Source organism: Aotus nancymaae, unplaced genomic scaffold (assembly GCF_030222135.1).
Source record: "Aotus nancymaae isolate 86718 unplaced genomic scaffold, 86718_ANA_hifiasm-v0.15.2.pri h1tg000250l, whole genome shotgun sequence".
Lineage (NCBI taxonomy): Eukaryota > Metazoa > Chordata > Mammalia > Primates > Aotidae > Aotus > Aotus nancymaae.
Window position 1 is genome coordinate 2132982 of NW_026988665.1, and position 16621 is coordinate 2149602.

The 16621-nt window shown below is 56.3% G+C and overlaps 1 protein-coding gene across 1 annotated transcript in view; it reads right to left on the minus strand.

Annotated features, from left to right (window-relative positions):
- GNB1 (G protein subunit beta 1) overlaps nucleotides 1–6115 on the minus strand; it is a 100493-nt gene extending 94378 nt beyond the window's left edge. The window contains exon 1 of the mRNA XM_021667456.2: nucleotides 5848–6115. The gene's annotated coding sequence lies outside the window, so the exon portion shown is untranslated. The remainder of the gene's footprint in view (nucleotides 1–5847) is intronic.
- Nucleotides 6116–16621: the final 10506 nt, after the last annotated feature.

Consider the following 16621-nt stretch of genomic DNA (forward strand, 5'->3'; position numbering starts at 1 on the left):
CTCAGGAGCTGGAGACCAGCCTGGGCAAAATAGTGAGACCCTGTCTCCACAAACAATAAAAAAAAATTAGCTGGGCACGGTGACGTGTGCCTGTAGTCCCAGCTACTTGTGAGGCTGAGGCAGGAAGAGCATATGAGCCCAGGAGGTCAAGGCTGCAGTGAGCCATGATCATACCACCACGCTCCACACTCCAGCCTGGGTGGAAGAGCAGAACCCTGCCTCAAAAGAAGTAAAAGAAAAAGAAAACCTTTCAAGAAAAGACAAGAACGTGAGAGAAGATTCAGCAGAAACTAAGGCAGTAGTAAGTGGTAGGATTTGCAAAGATAGCTGATATGTATGTTTCACACCCTGAATTAATATTCTTCCAGAACCATGGAGAAAGAAAAATCTTAAACTGTCATCTTACAACATTATTTAACATTGTCATAAAAGAAATTTTTACAAAGCAAGGGCATCAGCAGCAGAAATGGCTAACCCTTGCACAGAGCTCTGTTCTAAGTGCCTGCATCGGGACTCATTTAATCCTCACAATGACCCCTTGAAGGAGGCTGTAGGATGCCTGTCTCACAGATAAGGATAGACACAGAAGTCCTAACACTGCGGGTGCTCTAAATTAAGGCAGGCTCAGGGAGGACAGAAAGCTCCTGTCGAGTAGAAGGGCAGAAGCTGGCTTGATCTTGATTTTCAGTGTGAATAAAAGTCCTAACACTGCCAAATCAGCCAGTGAGGCAACAAAGCTGAGCTGGGTTCTAACTCAGACAGTGCCAATCCTTTTGGCAACTACTGAATCTCTCCCTCCCTAGAATTTAGAAATTATTTTAAAATTCCTATGACAAATTTTCTGAAACCTATTGTAGACTCTTTTGACATGTTCATCTCATTAAAAAGTGTCCAGAATATTTTTAAGCTTCATTAACTACAACTCTCAGCAGGAAATTGGGTATCTGTAACCCACATATGTAATATAGTTTATAAGTGCCACAGGACTTCACACAGACATGCATGGAGACATGATTACCCACACTAAACAAGAATACATTCCACTTATGCCCTTAGTATTCCAATTCTAACAGGTGAGTAAGTCCCCTCTTGATAAAATGCATTAGTAAGCTCTGAGTAACTAAATATTAAATCACAAAAATATTTTATCAACGGCAAAACAGTTTCAACAGAATAAACTTAAGAATTACCTCAAAAAAAAAGCAGAAAGTTTTCTACCACTGAAAGCCAGGAGTAATTTCCACTGATTACCATGGCACCCAATGCACTGCCACAAGAACAAGAAGCTAAAAGCTTTCAGCATTCCGGCAGGGCAAAGTGGCTCACACTTGTAATCCCAGCACTTTGGGAGGCTGAGGCAGGCGGATCATCCGAGGTCAGGAGTTCAAGACCAGCCTGGCCAACATGGTGAAACCCGTCTCTACTAAAATGCAAAAAAAATTAGCCGGGCATGATGGTGAGTGCCTATAATCCCAGCTACTCAGGAGGCTGAGATGGGACAATCGCTTGAACCCAGGAGATGGTGGTTGCAGTGAGTCGAGACTGCGCCGCTACACTCTAGCCTGGGCGGCTGAGCAAGACTCTGGCTCTTAAAAAAAAAAAAAAATTCCAGCATTCCACTAATCCACTGGCCAACTCAAACATCAAACACCTATAGATTGTTTACATTTCTTCAAAGTTCTGGAACAAAATGCATAGCTTTGAAAGAGGTGGTGTTCCATTCCTCTTCCAGAACAGCTGATAATTTTTGCATTTCTCTCTCTCCATACACACACTCCTGCATACGTTTCAATTGCTTTTTCTTTCAATAATGTTGAACATTGTAGTTTCATAAATTATTTCTGATCATTTCCATTTTAAATTTATCTCATTCTATGTTCACTAAACCACTTAACTGAATTGCCTACTTCATAATCTTTCTAACCACTTTTAACAAATGCAAACCTGAAATCAGAATTTAAACCAGTCTAAAATTTTCTAGAAATTTTTATTCCATGTCTTATGAGACTTAAACTAAATAGGGGTTTCAAAATAACATGGCCTGCCATATGGTCAAGCCAGATTTAAAAATTGAGAATATCTATTACCAATCCACTAATGCTAAAGCCAAAGTCACAGACAGTAAGAATTTAATCCAATTTAGAGACCAATATGAGCCAAATCTTTTGGACAGAGAAAAACAATCCAACGACAAAACTATAATAAACGCCAACACTGCACTTCTAAAATAAAACCAATGTCATTCATTAAAATGTAAGCTACAAAAAGTCAACTGATGGTAGATGAGTCTAGAGACACCCTGAAGACCGTTTTCATGCTTTTATCAAAGCTGTTTTTTTAGCTACAAAGCTACAGCTTTTCTAATGGTCCAACACACACAAAAAATAAACCAAAAACCATGGGAATTTTTAGCAAAGCAAAAGGGAAAGAGCAAAGCTCTGTCACTTTTGCGGGACAGTACACCACTTCCTTTGAGAAATAAACTAACTCCTCAAAATTCTATTTCTCAAGTGGTCAATATAAATCTACATAGATGATACAAGCTTTGAAGTCAAAATCATTATGCATCAAAAGGGTTTAAAGAGGTTTCACTCTTTTGAGACAGAGTCTCGCCCTGTCACCCAGGCTGGAGTGCAGTGGCACAATCTCTGCTCACCACAACCTCTGCCTCCCGGGTTCAAGAGATTCCCGTGCCTAACCTTCCATGTAGCTGGGATAACATGTGCCTGCCACCAGGCCTGGCAAATTTTTATGTTTTTAGTAGAGACAGGGTTTCTCCATGTTGGCCAGACTGGTCTCAAACTCCTGTCCTGATGTGATCCTCCTGACTCTGCCTCCCAAAGTGCTGGGATTACAGGCGTGAGCCACCAAAGCCAGCGGATTTCACTCTTTTTTTTTTTTTTTTTTGAGACGGAGTTTCGCTCTTTACCTAGGCTGGAGTGCAATGGCGCGATCTCGGCTCACCGCAACCTCCGCCTCCTGGGTTCAGGCAATTCTCCTGCCTCAGCGTCCTGAGTAGCTGGGATTACAGGCACACGCCACCATGCCCAGCTAATTTTTGGTATTTTTAGTAGAGAGGGGGTTTCACCATGTTGACCAGGATGGTCTCGATCTCTTGACCTCGTGATCCACCCGCCTCATCCTCCCAAAATGCTGGGATTACAGGCGTGAGCCACCGCGCCCGGCCGGATTTCACTCTTAAAAACAAACAAAAGCCTGGCGCAGTGGCTCACACCTGTAATCCCAGCACTTTGGGAGGCCGAGGCGGCAGGATCACAGGTCAAGCGATTGAGACCATCCTGGCCAACATGGTGAAACCCCATCTCTACTTAAACAAACAAACAAAAAACAAGAAAATAAACACACTATTCAGCAGCCTCTTGAATCTTCTGAGATTAAACTTAAATCTCAGAAAAATTTACTTCAACTCTCCCATTTCCCCCACAAAAGACAGAATTAACTGAGGATATGGAAGAAAAATATTTTAAAGGTATCACTGAAGAGCACTGTCAGTACATGTCTGATGAGAACTATGGCTCTATCATAAATCCAGATTATACAAGAGAAACAGCTTTTGTCCAGTAATGTGCTCTTTTGAGAAAGTCAATTCTGAGCTGAAATTCCATGTTGCAACAGTTTTCCTCTATAAGATTTATCTTGAAAGGTTCCAGCAGAAGATGAAATGTCATCTTCACACTGGGCCTGGGCAGTGGGCACTTAACTGGGAGGGGGCACAGGCACCTCAGAACCCAACTGGTTTTCCAAACTCTCAAATTCTAAAAAAACAAAAACAAAAACGTGTGGCACTTTCAGTGTTGATGACATCAAAAGCTCGTGGGACCACCGCCCAACACCTGCAGCCCAGCCCTCCCCAGGGCTGACAGGATCAGCCTCTGCACCCTGCAGCTGCAGTTCTTTTCGGCACAGCTCAGCTTGCCTTACCATAATAAACCAGGCCACAATCCCACTCAGTCCTACCCTGGGGAGGCGCTCAGACCGGTCTCCATGTCAGTGGCGCCAGCTCCATCCCAGTAACGTACCCAGCACCCAGCGTTAGCAAAGAAGGAACCGCCTAGTCACTTTCTTTTTGCAATATATACCTTCCCAAAGAATCTAGAATATATATCTCAATGGCATAAAAATTAAAACCTTCCTTTCAATAAAGAGCTCCTCCCTCTCCCAAGACAGTATAGGTTCAGATTAGAAAATGTATGCAGAAACCTTATCGATAATATGCTTGCTCCAAAGGCCTTATTTAGTATGCACAGTTCACTGTAACTTTTCACAAAATGTCTATTTGCTAACCATGAAAAATAATCTTCATGTTTTCTTAATAATCTCACCAGCACTGCTTAATCACCTAATATTTGAGATTACTGCTATCAGATAGATAGCAACATGAAAATACAGATGAACCAATACTCCCCAAAGGAAAACCATAGGTTAAGGTTTCTACACTATTTACCGTAAGTCCACCCTAACTGTAAATGTATACACCAACTCCCTTTTCAAAATACAAATTTAAACATCGGCATTTTCCTTCAGTAAATGCATTTCACAATCATAACTAAAAAGCTGCCATGAAGACAGGCTGGGCGCGGTGGCTCACACCTCTAATCCCAGCACTTTGGAAGGCCGAGGCTGGAGGATCGCTTGAGCCCCAGAGTTCAAGACCAGCCTGGGTAACACAATGAGATCCCATCTCTATTTAAAAAAAAAAAAAAAAGGCTTCCATGAAGATGAATTAAGCAAACAAAACTGATACTGCTTCTTTCTGTATGCTAACCATGTAATTTAAAGGACATGAGAAATGTTAAAAAACCATTTGAACCAACTATCTATTCGCAGGGAAAATACAGGAGGTTCTTAAAAACTCAAAGCCTCAGCCAGCAGCCCCGTGGAATTTTCAGCGGAGCTCCCCACCCCCACCCCGCTTCCAGACGAAAAGCCGATCCAGGCAGGAGGAAGACACCCAGCCTTTGTGCTATTTCCTGTCCTCTCCCCCACCTTCGGGCCTTCGGAATATCGCAAACCGGGCACCGAAACTCGGCGCGGCGGCGGCCGCCCCACAAAGGCAGCGCCGGGAGCGCCATCTTGGCGCGGCCACCGGGCCCATTCATTCTCCGGGCCGGGCCGGGCCGGGGTCCGCGCCGCCCGGGAGCCGACACCCGCGGGGCGCCGGCGCAGGACAGACCCCGGCCCGGACAGGAGAAGAGCGAGGCCACAGCGCGGCCGCCTCCGCCGCTCGGCGCGGCCAAAGGGCCGGAACCGTTATTTTCCCATTTCCCGACGCCGCGCCCGGCTTCCGCTTTAAATCCCCACTCCGCCCGCGGCGCGCGGCCCGGCTTCCCCATTTCATTGTTCCCCTTCCCCGCGCTTGTCCCCCGCGGCCGCCCGGCCCTCAAAGTCACCCCGACAGGCCGCCCGCGCGGGGGCCCCGGCCGCCGACACCGCCCCGTCCGCAGGCCAGCCCGGCCTTTGTTCTCGCGCCGCGGGCCCGAGCGCCACGTCCGGCTCCCCACGCAGAGCCCGGCCCCGCCCGACCCGCGTCCCCGGGGCCCGGGCCGCCGCCGAGGGAAGCAGCGCACGGCGGGGCCGAACCTCGGCTCCCCAGCCCCGGGCCTCGGATCCCAGCTCCTCCCCGCAGACCCCGCCCGCGGCCCCGACCCTGCACCCCGAACCTCGGACCCCAGCTCCCGGCCCCCGCCTTCGGACGCCGCCCGCCGCACTCGGGCGGGGCAGGAAGACGCGGCCCCGGCCGGCGGGTGGAGTGGGGGCGGGGCGGGCGGCCCCCAGGCGGGTGGACGGACGCAGGCGGGGGCCGGGGCCGGGGGCGGCCGCGCTCACCTCAGCGCCCTCGTCGCGGCCTGACGCGCCCACACCGCCGCCTCGGCCGCCGCTCGGGAGGTCGTCGCGCTCCGGCCGCGCTGCGCGCTCTGCGGCCGCTGCGGGCAGGTGCGCGCCGGCGAGGCTCGGTCCAGTCCCGCCGCGGCGGCTGCTCCACTCCCGGCCCCGCTCCCCACTCGCCGCCCGCGCCCGCTCCCACCGCCGCCGCCGCCGCCTCCGTCCGCCCCTCAGACGCCTCCAGCCATCGGGATGGGCGCGGCGGGCCCCTGCCCGCAGCCTCGAGAAACCCCACGCTATCGCGTCACCACGCACGCCGCGGGGCGCGCGCGCACGGCAGGCCCGACGGGCGCGCGTGCGCGCGCGCTTCCGGGCCGCCTCGGGCCCGTGCGCGTGTCCGAGCGGCTTAAAGGGGCCGTGCTGATGTCCTGGGGACCGCTTTCCCGGGAGACCCCCGGCGGCCCGGCCCTGCGGGGACCGGGCGGGATGGGGACCGGGACACCGGGCCCTCGGAGACGGGGCGGGACGGGGGAAACGCGGGCGTGGAGCCCTCCGGGGACAGGATAAGTTTGGGTAACCGCGGGCGGGGGCGTCCCTCCGGGGCGGGGACGGGGGCGGGTGGCGGCACCGCCGGCGAGGTCGCTGTCGGCAGAGGAGGCGCCGGGCCCCGCGAGCACATCGGGGTCCCTGGCGTCGCAGGGGCTGCGGCGGGCAGAGCGCCGCGCGTGGCTCGGTGCGTGCGAGGCGGGCCTCGGGCTGCGGAGATGGCAGCGCCCCGTGGACCTCGCGCTGCCGCAGGGAGCGCCGCCTGGCGGGGGTGCCGGGGAGGGCCGCGGACCCCTCCCGAGCCGCTGAACGGGGACCGCGGGGACTGGAGGGGGAACCGAGTCACGAGGGCCACCTGCGCTGGCTCCAGGCTCGGCGTCCTCGGAAGGCTCCGTGGAACCCGCCCTGGCGCCCAGCGCCTCCTGTGTTTTCGGCTGGGCTCGGCTGCACTCACCCCTGGCTCCTCCTCTCTGCTCTTCCCCGCCGCGCCCTGCTCCTGGCCCTGACCACCTTCCACCCGCCTGGGCCTTCATCCCCTCTGAGCTCCCCTTCCACGATGAGCCTGCCGTCCCTTTGCCTCCAGCCCTGCACCAGCAAAGCTGAAGAGGGCTGGGGAAAGACCCAGCCTCATCCACTGGGCCACCCTCAGCCAGGGCCGCGGCCGCGAGGGGCCACGCCACCCCAAACGCCTGTTTCCCACCTTCTCTGTCCACACCCTGCCTCTCTCACTGACGGTTTTCTTGTCGTTTTGTGTGCCTGGTGCTTGTGTGAGAAAGTGGACACACAGCAAGTGTGGCTTCCAGATACAGCTGCCACCTCCCCTCCCTGCTACCCGCTTCCCCCTACGTAGGGCAGCCTCCACCTACAGGGAACCCAGGCCTTCCCACCCCCCACTCCCTCCCATCTCATGTGTGGGCGTCATTCCTGGAGCCCTTTCTTTTTGGTACGAGATGCTCCGGGGCATCTGTCCCTCCTGTACTCTCCCTGCCCCAGGGAGGACCCAGCTATTTCTGCTGGCAGCCTGGGTCACCGTGGTGGCGAATGGCATGCAGAGCCCAGAAGCGGGCTCCAGGTGTGCTCCTTGCTACTGGGATATCATTACCGCTGGCGGAGCGAGGGAACACGTCTGTGTCCGTGCCCACGTGGGTGTGCATGCGTACACGCAGTTTCACGGCGGAGCGAGGGAACACGTCTGTGTCCGTGCCCACGTGGGTGTGCATGCGTACACGCAGTTTCATGGCGTTTCTGCGTTTTTGTTGGGTACGTGAGTTTACTCTGGTACCACGCCAGCGCTGCAGAGTTCATCCTGTTCCGAATGAGGTGCCTCTTGCTTCGGGAGTGAGGAACCTGGCTCTGCGTCCCATCTCACTTCCATTCCACCATAAGCCACCCTCCTCACCCTGCACCCTGTGTGGCCCCTGACTTCCACCGGGCCACCGAGGCCCCACCCTAGAGGGCACCTGCCTGCCTCGCACAGTTGAGCAAGCACTGAATTGCCAATGAATTTTTTTTTTTTTTTTTTTTTTTGAGATGGAGTCTCACTCTGTCACCAGGCTGGAGTGCAGTGGCTCGATCTCGGCTCACCGCAACCTCCGCCTCCTGGGTTCAAGCAATTCTCCTGCCTCAGCCTCCCGAGTAGCTGGGACTACAGGCATGTGCCACCATGCCCAGCTAATTTTTGTATTTTTTATTAGAGACGATGTTTCACCAGGTTGGCCGGGATGGTCACGATCTCTTGACCTCATGATCCGCCTGCCTCAACCTCCCAAAGTGCTGGGATTACAGGCGTGAGCCACCGAGCCTGGTCTGAATTGTTTTTTAATTTTTATTTTATTTATTTCAGTTTTTGTTTTTTTTTTGAGATGGAGTCTCCCTGTGTTGCCCAGGCTGGTCTCAAACTCCTGGGTTCAAGTGATCCTCCCACCTGAGCCTCCCAAAGTGCTGGGATTACGGGTGTGAGCCACTGCATGCACAGCCTGAATTGTCAATCATGTCACTCCTATGCCTGAAACCCTTGACAGTTCCCATCACCCGCCTTCTCCCCAGCGTCCAAGCCCCGCCTCCTCTCTTCACTGTCCAGACACTGGCTCCTCGCTGCTCCCTGATCCACTGAATTCCACGCTCCAGCCTTTGACCCAGTGGCTCCATCTCCCTGGGAGGGTCTCCCCATAACCTCGTGTAGTTCAGGCCCTTGCGGGTGTCACCTCCGTGGAGATGTCCCGCTGACCCTGACTATCCCTCCGGCTGCCTGTTCCGGGCCCTCCCCCTGTTGCAGTGTGAGCCCTGGTGAGGCCCACCCTCACCCACTGCTCCGCCAGCCCAGCACGGTGCCAGGGACACAGGGCCATGGAGGAACAGCTGCTGTGGCTGATGCCCTGTGCTCTGAGCGAGGAAGACGCAACCCAGCACAGGGACCAGTGCCCAGAGTAGGAGTCAGGAGGGGCAAAACCGTCACCCGGGCCAGAACAAGGGCAGCAGCACGAGGAGCTCGAGCGGTCAGACGTCCGGGTGCGCCGTGGGCACCGGGCTCCCACAGGAAGGCTTCTCTGTTCGGATACTGGAGGGTCGGGGTGGGGCATGGGGCACATCCAGGGCCAAGGGGCAATGTGAAGTCGGGGGACGAGTGTTCTGTGCATTGGCAGGTGAGGGGTCAGAGGTGGCCCTCAGAATCCATCAGGCCTAATGCCAGCCTTCAGTGCCCACCTGAGTCCAGGATGTAAAAGTGGAAATGAGAAGGAGCCGGGAGAGGAGGCTGAGGCAGCAGCAGGGAAGCCAAAAGTGACAGCGGGCCGTTTATTACCAGACTCGCCCGCAGCTGTAGGATGGGAGGGGCCCCGGAAGGTCCCTGCAAGCCTGACCCAGGGCCACGGAGGAGCCTCAGGAGGGGTGGGCACCATACTGTGGGCCAGACTGGACAGTGACAGGGCTGTGCTCCGAGCCTCCCTTGTCCCACAGGCCACCATCAGCCTGCTGGCCCTCCTGTTACAGCCAGGGCCGTGGAGGAAGGCCACACAGAACCGCAGGCCAGTGTCTGCCCTGGCCATATCCAAGGGGCAGGGCGCAGCCCCAGCGCCTCCGGCTAATCTGTAGGTCATCGAGGTGAAGCAGGGCTGGCCCTGGAACTTGCCGTGTGGCCCAGGCAGATATCCTCTTTTGTGGGTTTATGGAGGGCAAAGTTGAGGGGAAGGAGGGAGGGAAGGAGCAGGGTCCCGGGTCCTTGCTCCCAGGTCCCCACTGCAGCCTTGGGCTGAGCTCTGAAATACACAGTCCCTGGGAGGCAGGGGCCTGTACCCTGAGGACGGCGGTGTGAACCCACAGGCGCTTCTTGCCTCCGGCCAGGGTCCATCCCTGGAGACAGGAGACAGCCTGGCCCTTCGTGGCCCAGGGGCTCTAGAGCCGGCCTCAGACCCGCCCTCCCTGCCCCACCTCCGTCCCGTCCGGTCAGCCCAGGCCTCTGGTGTCTTTTGGCCCTCACCTACTGCCCTGCCCTCTCCCTGGCAGAGCAGGCGCTTCCCAGCAACACTCCCTAACACTCCCTTCTCTGAGATCCTTCTCTGCAAGTATCTCAGAGATCAGCCTGGGTCCCCGAGTCCAGAGCCACACCCCGTCAGTCAGCTGTGCCCAGCCCAAGGCAGGACTGAGCTGGGCCCCGGGGTGGAGGCGGCTGCCCCCATACTGGCTCCACACCAGGCCTTCTTTAAAACCCCTGGGAGAGGGAGGTACTATTCAGATGCCCGGTCTCCACCTGATCCGCAGCAGGCGACACTCTAAGCGGAAAGTAGGTCTTTTGAACCTGAATTATTCAATGTCTGCACGTGACAGAACCCACAACTCCATCTCCGCACGCCCCGGGCGCCGCGCCCCAGCCAGGCTTTGGAGGGGCTCGGAGCTGCAGGGGACGTTTCTAGAGTTCCAGCTCTGGCAGGAAAGGTCCCTTTGTCTTACTCAGGGCTTGGGGCTCCCGGAGGGCACCCGTCCTCCTCCTGCCAGCACTGCGAGGTTCTCCACCACACAGCCATCCACGTTGTCCTCACTTCCAGTGAGATCCAGGCCCCAAAGGACGGAGAATAGGGAGGGAGGGAGAGACGAGAGCATGGTGACAGTGCCTGGGGGTGCAGAATGTAGGTGATCAAGAAGAAAGCCCTAATTAGCTCCTGCAGCTTCCAGAGGCAGGACTGGTGGAGGAAAGGGGCCACGGCACCTCTCCAGCCCTCAGCGCACACCTGCCGAGGCCCACGGGGTGCCAGGGCAGGTTGGCATCAGGCCCTGGCCCTGAGGCCAAAGAAGGGCAGCTCTGCTGGAGGGGTTGAGTAGGGGCCTGGTGCCCAGCTTCATGGGGAGCGGCCGGTAAGGAGGTGGCCAGGAAGTGAGGGCAGGCTGCTGTAGCTGGTTTGAATGAGTGGCTGGCAGAGCTGGGAGGGTCACTACCTGGCAAGGTCACAGACATCATGGCCCAGGAGGCTGGTGTGGCAGGCAGAGCAAACGTGGGGCCTTGGGGGCCCCTGGAAGCTGGCTGTGGCCCCTGGACCCCCTCTTGCAGTGGAGGGAATTGGCCTCTGTCCCTGACTGGGACTCACCCCTTGTTCTGAAGCTCCCCACCACGCTTCTCATCCGCAACGCCCCTGGTCACCCACCTGTGGTCACGAATTGCACATCCTTCTTGGGCACACATGTGCGTGCACACCCAAGCTGAGTATACATGCATGTGCAGAAACAGGAGATGGGTATAGACACCTGTACACACAGGCGCAGTGGGGAATCAGTGCCTGGGGGGCGGAGGAGGTGATGGTGAGCAGCTCCCTTGTAAGTGAGCAGATACATTTGGGGGGCGAGGCACGATTCCCCTCCCTGCTGGAGTTGGAACAGAATTTCCGGGGAAAGCTCAGGTGGCCTCCTGTCACGCTGGCGAGCGGCCCCAGGTGCGCTGACACCCACAGTGGTAGGTGCATAGCTTAGATCAACAGCGCCAGTAAACGCTGGGCGAGACCCAGCCGCTGCCTCCCCTGCAGGCAATGGAAGAACCCACCTTCCTCCTTAGGGTCCCTTATCATGGGACCATCTGGCCTCACCGCAGAATCCTGGAACTACGTCCGCAGACATAGAAATCCTGGTTCTGTCCAGTGGCCCTGAGTGCCACAGATGAACCTAAACCAGGGTTGTTGTTTTTTTTTTTTGAGACGGAGTCTCGCTCTGTCCGCCAGGCTAGAGTGCAGTGGCATGATCTCCTCGGCTCACTGCAACGTCCGCCCCCCGGGTTCAAGCGATTCTCCTGCCTCAGCCTCCCGAGTAGATGGAACTACAGGCACCCGCCACCACGCCCGGCTAATTTTGGTATTTTTAGTAGAGATAGGTTTCACCATGCTGGCCAGGCTGGTCTCGAACTCCTGACCTCATGATCCGCCCTCCTCCACCTCCCAAAGTGCTGGGATTACAGGCGTGAGCCACCTCACCAGGCCAATGAGGGTCTTTTCAACATCATCCCCATTCAAGCAGTGACAGACCTTTGGTTTGAAATACAAACCTCTTGGCCAGGTGCAGAGGCTCACACCTAGAATCCCAGCTGTTTAGGAGGCTGAGGCCAGGGGTTCACGTCAGCCCGGGAGTTTGAGACCAACATAGTGAGACCTTCAGCTCTGCTAAAAATAAAAATAAAAAAATTAGCCAGGCCTGTGGTACCAGATACTCAGGAGGCTGAGGTGGGAGGATCACTTGGGCCCAGCAGCTTGAGGCTGCAATGAGCCATCATTGCACCAGTGCACTCAAGCCTGGGTGACAGAGTGAGACCTTGTCTAAGAAACAAACCAACCGGCCGGGCGCGGTGGCTCACGCCTGTAATCCCAGCACTTTGGGAGGCCGAGGCAGGTGGATCACGAGGTCAAGAGATCGAGACCATCTTGGTCAACATGGTGAAACCCCGTCTCTACTAAAAATACAAAAATTAGCTGGACACGGTGGCGCGTGCCTGTAATCCCAGCTACTCAGGAGGCTGGGGCAGGAGAATTGCCTGGACCCAGGAGGCGGAGGTCGCAGTGAGCTGAGATCGCGCCATTGCACTCCAGCCTGGGTAACAAGAGCGAAACTCCGTCTAAAAAAAAAAAAAAAAAACCAACCTCCCTAACCGTGAAAGATGCAACCACGAATGGAAAGAGCATTGTCCCCACCTGTAGACCCAGAAGCCGTGCACAGATGGGTATGCGTGCATGTGCACATACATTCACAATCTGGGTATCTGTGCACATGTGTGCACATGGGAGCTGGGTGTGTGCATGTGTGTGCACACCCAACCTGGGTATACACACGTGCTCAAACACAGGAGCTGAGTGTATGTACATGTGCACACACACAAGCTGGATATACATGAGCTGACTATACACACTCAAGCTGGATATAACTGCGTGTGCATGCACACCCAAGGTGGGTATATACACATGTGCATACACACATGAGCTGGGTATATGTGCATGTGTGTGCTCATCGGTGAGTGTACATGCATGTGCACAGCAAGAGCTGGGTATGCCCACATGTACACGCACACACCCAAACTGGGTATACATGCATGTACCTGCACACCGTATGGTGTACATGCTTGTGTGCAAACACCCTGGAGCTGGTCAGTGTGCATGTGCACACACATGAGCTGGATATACACACATGTACATGCACACGTGAGCTGGGTGTACATGCACACAGATGTCATACATGCATGTGTACAGACACAGCTGGGTATACATGCATGTGTATGCACACGTGAGCTGGGTATGCATGTACACCCAAGCTGGGTATACACACACATGCACACACTCAAACTGGTTATACATGTGTATGCACAAACACATATGAGCTGGATATATACACGTGTATGCCAAGCTCATGTGTGTGCTCATGCATGTATACTAGCTGGTGTGTTTGCATGCACACCAGCTTGCAAGAAAAGAGGCAATTGACTGGCTCAGTGAATAGGAGTCATGAACAGATAACTGAGCTTCAGACCTGGCTGGATCCAGGTGAGGCCACCCACCCATGGCTCCGTGTCCCCATGTGGCGCCTTCTCCTCTCTCTGCTGTGTAGGGCCCCACTGTCCCGTCACCCCCAGCTCAGCAGTCGGAGTGATCAGAAGACTTGGCTATCTGGATGTTGACCCCAGGAAGACTCTGAAAGGCTTCACTCAGATTTTGTGTGGCTGCGACTGTAGTTAGTGGCTCTCAACACAAAGGCAGGGCTGTCACCAGGGGGAGTGGAGGCTGCTGGGCGTGGGGAGAACACACAGGCGGCCCCCTCCACCTCCTGGCTGAAAACCAGCAGCTGAGCAACAGTGGGCTTACACCCAAAGCCTCTGTTGGTTGGTGAGGTCAAGGACGTTGGATGGTTGGTTGGGCCCATGGTGAGGTCAAGGACATCAGATGGTTGGTTGGACTCGTGGTGAGGTCAAGGACATGAGATGGCGGGCTGGGCCCCATGCCGCAGCTCTGGCTGCAGTTCAGGGAGCCCTGGGCCTGACCCCATGGGTGAGGGTGTGATGTGGGCAGGGTCAGCCTGGGCAGCTCTAAGAGAGTGGCTCCTCAAAGTCCCCAGTCTACCCTGGGAAGGGACAGGTGACCCCTCGATGAGGTCAGGTGGCCCCACCCTTCACCTGACCCAGCCTGAAACCAGAGGCTGCGGGCAGAGCCCCCAGGGTGGAGCAGGCTCAGGCCCCCCTCTCCCCCCACCCCCATGGCATGCTCCAGGGCATCTTCTGGGGCAAGGGCATCACAGGAGCCTCATGCCGCCATCTGCAAGTCCTTGGCGACTCGGAGGGACAGTAGGTGCTCCCAACCACCCAGCCCCCGGCCCTATTTCCTGCTGGGGCCTGGGTGGCACCCATGGCAGGAAGGCCGTAGCTGTTCTCTGGGGCCTCCTCGGCCTCCCACTGTCCACCAGCATCCTGGCTGAGAGTGTGGCTGGTGCGATGTCCTGCACACATCCTAGTGAGACGAGGGGGTGGGAGAAGCTGGTGCAGTGACCCAGAGTGGCCCACACCCAGCCCCCAACACCTACACACAGACGCGAGAGCAAGCTGACCTAGGCAGACACCGGAGACATGATGGACGGAAACGGGGGGACCTAAGAGAGGGAGCCCAGTGAGCAGGGTAGGGGGTGAGGAGGGCTGGCTCAGCGGCAGCCACCCCAGCGGGGCCTTGGGGTTCTGAACCCTCGAGACCCCTTCTGCGTGGCTCATTCCTGTAATCCCAGCACCTTGGGAGGCCGAGGTGGGCAGATTTCTTGAGCCCAGGGGTTTGAAACCAGCCTGGGCAATATAGTGAAACTCCATCTCTACAAAAAATACATTTTTTTCTTTCGAGACTGAGTTTTATTCTTGTTGCCCAGGCTGGAGTGCAGCGGCACGATCTCGGCTCACCACACCCTCTGCCTCCCAGGTTCAAGTGATTCTCCTGCCTCAGCCTCCCAAGTAGCTGGGACTACCACCACCATGCCCGGCTAATTTTTGTATTTTTAGTAGAGACGGGGTTTCATCATGTTGGCTAGGCTGGTCCTGAACTCCTGGCGATCTGCCCACCTCAGCCTCCCAAAGTGTTGGGATTACAGGCGTGAGCCAGCATGCCCAGCAAAACATAAAAAAATTAGCTGGGCATGGTGGCATGTGCCTGCAGTCCCAGCTACTCAGGAGGCTGAGGTGGGAGGATTGCTTGAGCCCAGGAAGTTGCGGAGGCTGCAGTGAGCCATGATTGAGCCACTGCACTCCAGCCTGGGTGACAGAGTCAGACCTTGTCTCAAAGAAGAAAGGAAGGGAGGGAGGCAGGGAAGGAGGGAGGGAGGGAGGAAGGAAGAGAGGGAGGGAGGGAGGAAGGAAGAGAGGGAGGGAGGGAGGAAGGAAGAGAGGGAGGCTGGGCGCGGTGGCTCACGCCTGTAATCTAAGCACTTTGGAGGCCAAGGTGGGCGGATCACCTGAGGTCGGGAGTTCAAGACCAGCCTGACCAGCATGGTGAAACCCTGTCTTTATAAAAAAAAAAAAGGGAGGGAGGAAGACTCCTCCTTGGTCCCTCCATGTCCTCCTCCCTGGCCTGGCCAAGCCTCCTGGCCTGAGGTGTCATCCACCTGCCTAGATGTGCTTGGGACGGGATCCCCGGGGCGGGGGAGTGAGAAGACACACGCCACCGGTGGCCACACTGGCTTGGCGGGCCACAGGCCAGTGCAGGGTGACGGATGCTCCCATCCCATTCCAGTGCCCGGAGTGGGAGCAGAGGTGAGGGGGTGGGGACCCAGGGGTTCAGGGAAACTTGGGGGCTGCTGGACCAGCCCTGGCCTCTCTTGCGAGGGCCCCGCTCAGGGAGTCATCTTCCCAGGGGCAGCACCGGGGCTGGGCTCCTCCTACACGGGCCGGGCCGGGGAAAGAATTCGCACCTGAGGCCTCAGCCGGCAGGTGGCTGGCCCAGCCACCAAGGTTTTCCTGAGAGCGAGTCCCCTAGAGGTGCCCCCAAGGGGCTGCAGGGTGGCTGCGGAGGGCAGAGCCTTCCTGAGCCCCCTGCCCACTGCCCTCTTGGGCCCTGCCATGTAAGTGGCAGCCCAGAGATGGACCCAGAGTCCAACCTGCGTGTCCTGGAGCTGCTCTTCTGTCCCAAGGAAGCAGCTGGAGGTCACCGACAGGCAGGCACCAGCAGGGCCCTTTCCAGCAGTGGGCGGCCATGAGCAGCCTTCCCTGGAAGCCAGGGGCCTGGTCAAGGCTCTCTCAAGACACAGAGGCACACAGAGGGGAAGGGACATGGGTCCTCCCAGGCCAGAGTGGCCCTCCCACTGTGCGCCACGCCACACCGGGCTGCAGCAGGTCACCACAGTGCCTCGGGGGCCGTGCTGTCCCACAGGAGACCCCACGCACTGACCCTCCCTGTGAACAGGTCAGGGACTCGGGCTTTCTCTCTGGGTGCCAGGTCCCACCTGCTGTCCCCACCCCCATGCAGCTCAGGTCCCAGAGGTCTCCACGCCCTTGGTGGGGACCCGGTGAGGACTCCTGACAGCTTGCCTGCTGACCCTGGCAAGGTCTCCTGGTCCTGACGACTCGCTGGCTCCCCTACGTCGCGTTCTGCCTCACGTGCTACTGTAAAAAAAACACGTGGTAAAAAACACATAAAATGTATCATTTTAACTATTTTTCTCTTTTCTTTTCTTTGACATGAGGTCTCACTACGTTGCCCATGCTGGACTCAAACTCCTGGGCTCAAGGGATCGTTCCGCTTCG